The following is a 6,896-nucleotide window of genomic DNA, read 5'->3' as shown; positions in this document are numbered from 1 at the left end:
ATCTCCAGTGTTAAATTAACACTACAGAGTGTCTATATGTGTCCACACTGTTGAGTGTTAAATATAACACTGTTGAGTGTTAAATGAACACTTTTGACAGTGTTGTATTTTTAAAAGTAACCTAGTCAGTTTTCAAGATTTACAATGACTAACACAGAGCAGTGCTGATTTTCTAACACTGGAATATTTCTAACATTTTGAGTTATTTTCCAGTGTTCAGAAAATCAGCACTGCTCAAATAATGTGGTAAACAATTGCAGCACTAGGTGGCCCCTCGAGACAAAGCACATACAAACTCCAGAAAGCATGTATGAGGTCCAAAAAGCACGTACAAGCTCCGAAAAGCACGTACAAACTCCAAAACACGTACAAATTTCAAAGCACGTACAAATTCCAAAACACACACAAACTGTCAGGGTTCCTGGGTCGGTGACCCAGTGTTTTCAGTTCTGTTCATGTTCAGTTTAGTTTGCCACACTAATGTTCCCACTTCCTGTTCTTTCCCATGTCAGCTTGTGTCATTAGTCAGATTATGTTCAGCCCTGTACTCACCCGTTTCCAATCATTATCATCATTCAACCTGTGTATTTAAGCTCCTCGGTTTCACCAGTTCTTTGTCGTGTCATTGATGTTAATGTCGTCTCTCCGCATGTATGTTCAGATCAGTCAGCCAGCCATTCAGTTCTTCAGTCAGTCAGTCAGTCAGTCGTCCACCCAGTCAGCCATTTCAGTTCATGTTCTGTTCATCCAACCTACCTACAATAAACCCCATTATCCTGCACCGTGAGTCCAGCGTTTGGGTCATCTCTTCCTCGCCTCCACACACGACACTCCTGACACAAACTCGAAAACACAACCGAAGTGCTCCAGGATGCTAGGGGCAGTATTGAGCTTCTCTCTGAGCAAAGCACACTTACGGTTAGCTAATGTCAGATTTGACTCCACCGTAAACCAAGCATTGGTAGTAGTTAAAAACAAATCAAACAAACAACAGTTTGCACATTACCTTTCTTATAAATCATAGTTATTCTATCCTTGCAGGTGTTTTCCACTGGTATCCAACTCCATGTGTTTGCAACAAACTTGCCATTTATTTTGCAACTCGAGCTCAACACTGCCCCTAGCGTCCTGGAGCACTTCGGTTGTGTTTTGGAGTTTGCATGTGTTTTGGAGTTTGTATGTGCTTTTTGGAGTTTGTACGTGTTTTGGAGTTTGTACGTGCTTTTTGGAGTTTGTACGTGCTTTGTCTCCAGGGCCACCGTACAGCACAGTAAAAAAAAAAAAAGATTTATTTTTGAGCCTTAACTTGTGTAAAGTATTTTCCCAAAAGACAATTCTAGATACAAATCCACTGCCCATATATAAAGGCAATGTTATACCGAGAGCACGTTTGTTAAAACGGCGCTCTCTCAAACAACTGAAGAACACAGAAAATAGTCAATGCCGAAATAAATTTAAAACCTCAGTCTTTTTTCTTTTTGACCTAAACCGTGTGCTCAAAACTCTGAACGGATCTAAATGTTAACCTAGAACCTAGTCAGCACATCTGCTACTGCTGTTTGTAGGGCTGCACGATTTTGTATAAAATGAGAATCATGATTTTTTTGCTTAGAATTGAGATCACGATTCTCTCACGATTTTCTTTTCCAGTATAAATATTTATTGCACTTATTAACTGCACATCAGCTTCGTAACAGTTGAGACTGAACATAAAAACAATAAATGTCTCACATTTTGTCATTGCCGCAAAATGTTGTACTGCTTGTAATTCCGTTTCCACCGTTGCTCGACACTGCGTGTATAGAGCAGGTAATGCAACATCTGAAAAATAGTTGCGGGACGGCACTGTGTAGCGTTTGTCTAGGGTGTTGATCATTTTCCTAAATCCCTCGTTTCACAGTGTTGATGGGAGCCATATCTTTAGCCAGGTGATAAGTGATAGCCTCCGTAATTTCTTTGTGCCTGCGGGAGTTCGACGGGTATGGGGAAGCGCTGTATAAGGTTCCCGTTATTGATGTTTGGGTGGTTGACCGGGACGGATTTTTTCCTGTCACTTTCTTGGCCTTTACAGCTTCGTCATCTCTCACGTGCTCTCCATTGTTTTATCCCTGCCATTTTTAGCAACCAGGTGCCTTCTGTATCACGTGGTATAAGGCTCCGCCCTTGTCATTTGTTGCGCAGGAAGAGTGAGCGCTTGTTTTCATGCAGATTATGTCCCGGATCAAAATGCGGTACAATCGTCATCTTCTTTTTTTTTTTTTTTTTTAAATCGTTGTCACTTGGAAATGAGATCGCACATAAGTATGAATTGAGATCGCGATTTTCTAACGATTAATTGTGCAGCCCTAGCTGTTTGCATGGTTTTTGTGGGAAATACTTTTCAGGCTTCAAGTAGCGCTATAATTTTATTGCCAACATTTCACCATCTAAACACTGTTTTGGGTGTATTTGAGTTAGCAAAAAGTTTGACCAAATATTCATATGCAAGCTTTTTTTTTAAATGCTATAGTATTTGCCCGCAAACAATAAATTTCAGTAAACTAAAACCGATCATTATGCTATCGCTGGGCAACGTGGCTAATGCCTTTCACATAGTTTTGCCTCAACTCAAAAAAGCCACAGAAGTAAAAGCTAATAATAATGATTAAAACAATCTCAGAAAAAAATGACCAAGTGTGGCAAACATCTCAGCAATATGGAGAGCAAAATGTTCTGAAACGGCTTCGCTTTGGTCAGAACCTGTTATGCTGGGGGGCGGAGTCTGTGAATTTACTCTCTTAGTGTCATAGCCCCTTTAAGGAGTTCAGAGTTAAGAGGTCAAGAGTTAATGTTTCCATTGTAACGCTTACAGATTTGATATAAAAACGCAAATTTTTAACACTCGAGTTTAACTACTATCAATTTACACCTAATTAAAAGAATGTGACTCTACTTAGAGTAAAATTAACTCTACTGACACCAAAAAATTTTAAACTTTTGAATTTGCTGTGTGGAATTTGCTCCTTTTGAAGCTCAAATATAACCAGTATTTGTTACCTCGCTGTACAATCTGAACATCATACGCTTACAGAGATAGTCTCTCTGCACAAAGACAAACTTTGAGAAATGCTGTCAGAGAGAGAATTGCTTGGGTTGTTTTGATGTTTCAATAAAAATGTCAGACTTTGGCTCAGGAGACTGCCAATTTCAAGCTGTTTCCCAGTAATAGATTTGTTGCCATAGCGTTGGGGTCCAGTTTAAGTAATTTCCTATTTTATTTTGAATGTTTTTTATTCCAGTTACTTTTACTTTTTTGTTTGGTTTCCTGCCATTTTTCTGTTCAATTATCCAATCAGTTATCAAAGTATACACATCCCAGTTTGTCAGCATTCATTTGATTATCTTGGTAGTAACAGTAGTCAAGTTTTTCTGAGCGTCATCAGTTTGAATTCCTCGTATTGAGACAGACAAAAGCACTACCTACAATGAGGGAAAATGCAACAGAGAACAGAGGGAAGTGCAAACAATGAATACGGGCAAGAAATAACGGGAAGCAAAACTGAACATGATACACACCAGGCAGGACACTATCAAAGTAAAACAAGAACTAACACACACACAGAGACTAGATGACAAAACTAAGACCAGAAAATGCAAATTTTAAACATAGCAGAAATACAACAACAACAACCAAAACAAACCTTAGAATATTAAAGAAACCAGAATCAAAAAAGTCCAAATGCATAAACACTGGGTCACAGACATGGGACCATGACAATTTCATTCATAATGAATGATTTTGACCAAAATGATTGTTCGTTTGTGTTAATATGCCAGTGTAAGTAGGTGTATCAGCTTGCTTGAGTTTGCTTAACATTGAGCCAATTATTCCTCACGTGAAATTTGTATTACACAGTTAAGAACTAAAACATTGTTAAAATGTGATTCCTAAGAAGTCCTTCCCCATCAAGGGACTAAAACAAAACTAGGCTTGAGTGCTGTGTGGTCAGGATGTTAATATTTGTTGGATGGAAATATTTTTGCTTTTGTTTTCCTTCTCAGTTCTTACGGCATGCTGAGAGTGTGATAACAGCATGTTAATGGAGCCACAGCACTAAATATTTTGTGAACCCCCGTTTGAAGAGTTAGACCACCATTCGTCTTCAATAAGGTACTGTATGACATTCCTACTGTTTTCCTGGATTATGTTCAATGGCAATGTATTTTTATTTTCAGTGCTCAGCCATACCAAACCTTCTGTGCAACGATGTGTAGAAAGGACGTTTTTTTTCTTTTAAAGCTAAGCTTATTGAGATGTCATGGCTATCCTAAATAAATGATGTTTAGATGTGGTTTAGGTGAGACAATAAGACAAAGATGGTATTTACCGTTAGTAAAAACAACTATTTTAAATTCACCCGCTTACCTTTCAGTGCAGAACAGTCAAGATTTACTTCCTTGCATGACGGGCTGGAACAAAATGTAATCTGGAGGTAAAAGTGTTTGATTAACAATATTTGTGTGTAGATTACTGGGCTTTTTTTTAAGCATGCAGTGATTCAGTCTTTCCACCACTTTCACAGAAAAACACATTTGCATTTATTTTCCCTGATTGGTTGAGCAAGGAGAAAAAAATTAACTTTTTCTAGCACAGGTTACTTGTTAGTGTTAATGCTCATCAGTGTTAATTGGCATGAATCTATTAATAAATGAGGGGAGGGAAAAGGTGGCTGAGAAGACGCTTTGTCAGATTTGCAGTTAGAGGATGTAACGGCATTGGGTTTGGCGGGACTATAATAGAAGTATTTTGCATCCTCTCCGAGTGTCAAGAAGTTCCTTCACACTTTTGCTGTTATTTATTTTGATGCCGTTTCTGAATCTAACTCTTTACAATCGGCAGCAGCTCGTGTCAGTCTTTGTGTGTATTTTTGTGTTGTACCGTTAAATTGTAGGAGACTATAGCGCAGAATGACAATGAAGCTTTTGTGTGAGTGTTTTTGTGCAGACCTGCCTGGTTCACATGTAAATGTGTAGCATTATGTGTAAGTGTGTGTTGTTGCCTGTGTTTTTTATTATGTATGACAGCAGGTCTGAGGCCATGAAGCACCAATAAACCCAAACCTGAAATCATCAAGGAGGCTTCATGCTGGGACTAAGAGACATGGAGACAGTAAAGCAGAAGGAGAGCGTGAACTCGCCAGTGTTGGGACAACATTAGCTCAGGTTATATACATACATTGCTTCCTAGAGCCTGGAACACCATTGTGCAAAACAGTGACCGGGATTTTGGAATGATATGATTAAATGTCATACATAGCTGGAAAGTCCAGGTGTCGGTATACTTTCAGACAGACAGAGTTATGAATATTTAGTTCCTACTGACATGTTTTAGACATAGCTGGAGCCGTCACTTTTATAAACTCACACTGTGTACCTAGGTATTGTTCAAGAACAATACATTATTGGACACTGTATAATTCTGAGATTAATGAAGATCAAAAGATATGCAACTAATCAGGTTAAATTTTGGTGAAACGTGTACAGTGCACCATCCATCCATCCATCCATCCACCCACTGGGAGGCCAGCACTTGCAGCAGAGACCCCCAGGCTGAGAGTAAACTCTCCAGTGTGTCCTGGGCCTTTCTTCTCCCTACAGGACGTTCTCAAAAAACCTAAAATCAGAGCCCTCAGGAGGTATCCTACTCAAATGTCCTAACCACATCAATTGTCTGATTTTGATGGGGAGGCGTAGCAGTTCTTCTCTGGCCCTCTCAAATGATTAAGCTCCTCAGCATATCTGTAAGGACGAGCACAGCCACCCTCCAGAGAAAGCTGATTTCTGCTACTTGTATCTGCCTGGCTTTCCTTCTGTTTCTAAGCAGGGCTCATGGGTATAGGTGAGGGCAGAAACTTAGATTGATCAGTAATCAGTAAAAACTGCTTTGCTTTCACATTCAGCGTCCGCATCACTGCCGGCATCTGTCAGTCTCCTGCTCTCCTCACTTGGGAACAAGACACAGAGATACATAAACTCCACATGGGTCAGCAACTCATCCCTGACCCAGAGTGGGCACTCTACTCTTTCCTGGTTGAAAACCATGTCCTCAGAGTTGGAGGTGCTAATTTCACTCCTGCTGCTCCAGATTCAGCTGTAGACCACCCCACTGTGAGCTGGAGGTCACCGCCTGATGAAGTGAAATAAACCACCTCATGTGCAAAAAGCAGACAGGTGATCTTGACGCCACCAAAGTGGAGATCCTCCACCACTTGGCTGTGTGTCTATGGTTAACACAAACCACGGTCTTCTGTCAAAAATACATCAACAAGACAAAACTGTCCGTTGTACATTTAAAAAATTAGGTTGGTTTAAGTTTGTAAAGTACAGTTATGTGCTCTTGCTGTTACCAGTGAACACAGGTGTCACCATACAATGAATATATAAAGAGCTTTTCATTTTGAGGTTCTGTATCAAATGTTATGATATATAACCAACAAAAAACAAGTTGTACATAAACTGTATATAGGTTTTGGGGTTTTGTCAGTAAAGTCACTCAAGCATACATGTACTTTATGAACACACACATACACACAGTCACACCTGTTATAGTGAAACCTTGGCAGAGTTTTATTGTGCCTGTTCGTCTGCTTGCCAATTTCAAGCGTTCCTCGTCCGTCTCCGCTAATAGACTTTGTTACGATGCCAGAGGTTCAGCGCGTCTTAAATCACTCAGCCAGTCCAACTCTGACAGTGCGTTCTGTGATGTTTAATTAGGAATAATAGTTTCTAATATTTCTCCAATTAGGGCCTGTCTCCCGTTTAGTCAGGGGAGTTGTGTTAAGTGAAAGAAAGGCAGAGAAAAAAATTGAAAACTAGAATTAAAATGACTGTACAGGTAATGCCAGGTTGATGCATCC

At 39.7% G+C, this 6,896-nt stretch overlaps 1 long non-coding RNA gene across 1 annotated transcript; it reads left to right on the top strand.

Annotated features, from left to right (window-relative positions):
- Positions 1 to 3,933: 3,933 nt before the first annotated feature.
- Positions 3,934 to 6,592, top strand: LOC102082798 (uncharacterized). The gene is made up of 3 exons (XR_269362.4): positions 3,934 to 4,150; positions 4,413 to 4,472; positions 5,065 to 6,592. It is a non-coding gene; the product is annotated as an uncharacterized LOC102082798 (long non-coding RNA).
- The last annotated feature ends 304 nt before the right edge of the window (positions 6,593 to 6,896 follow it).

The sequence above is a fragment of the Oreochromis niloticus genome, linkage group LG7 (genome assembly GCF_001858045.2).
Source record: "Oreochromis niloticus isolate F11D_XX linkage group LG7, O_niloticus_UMD_NMBU, whole genome shotgun sequence".
Classification (NCBI taxonomy): domain Eukaryota; kingdom Metazoa; phylum Chordata; class Actinopteri; order Cichliformes; family Cichlidae; genus Oreochromis; species Oreochromis niloticus.
Note: the sequence above shows the minus strand (reverse complement) of the source record. Positions and strands in the feature narration are given on the sequence as shown.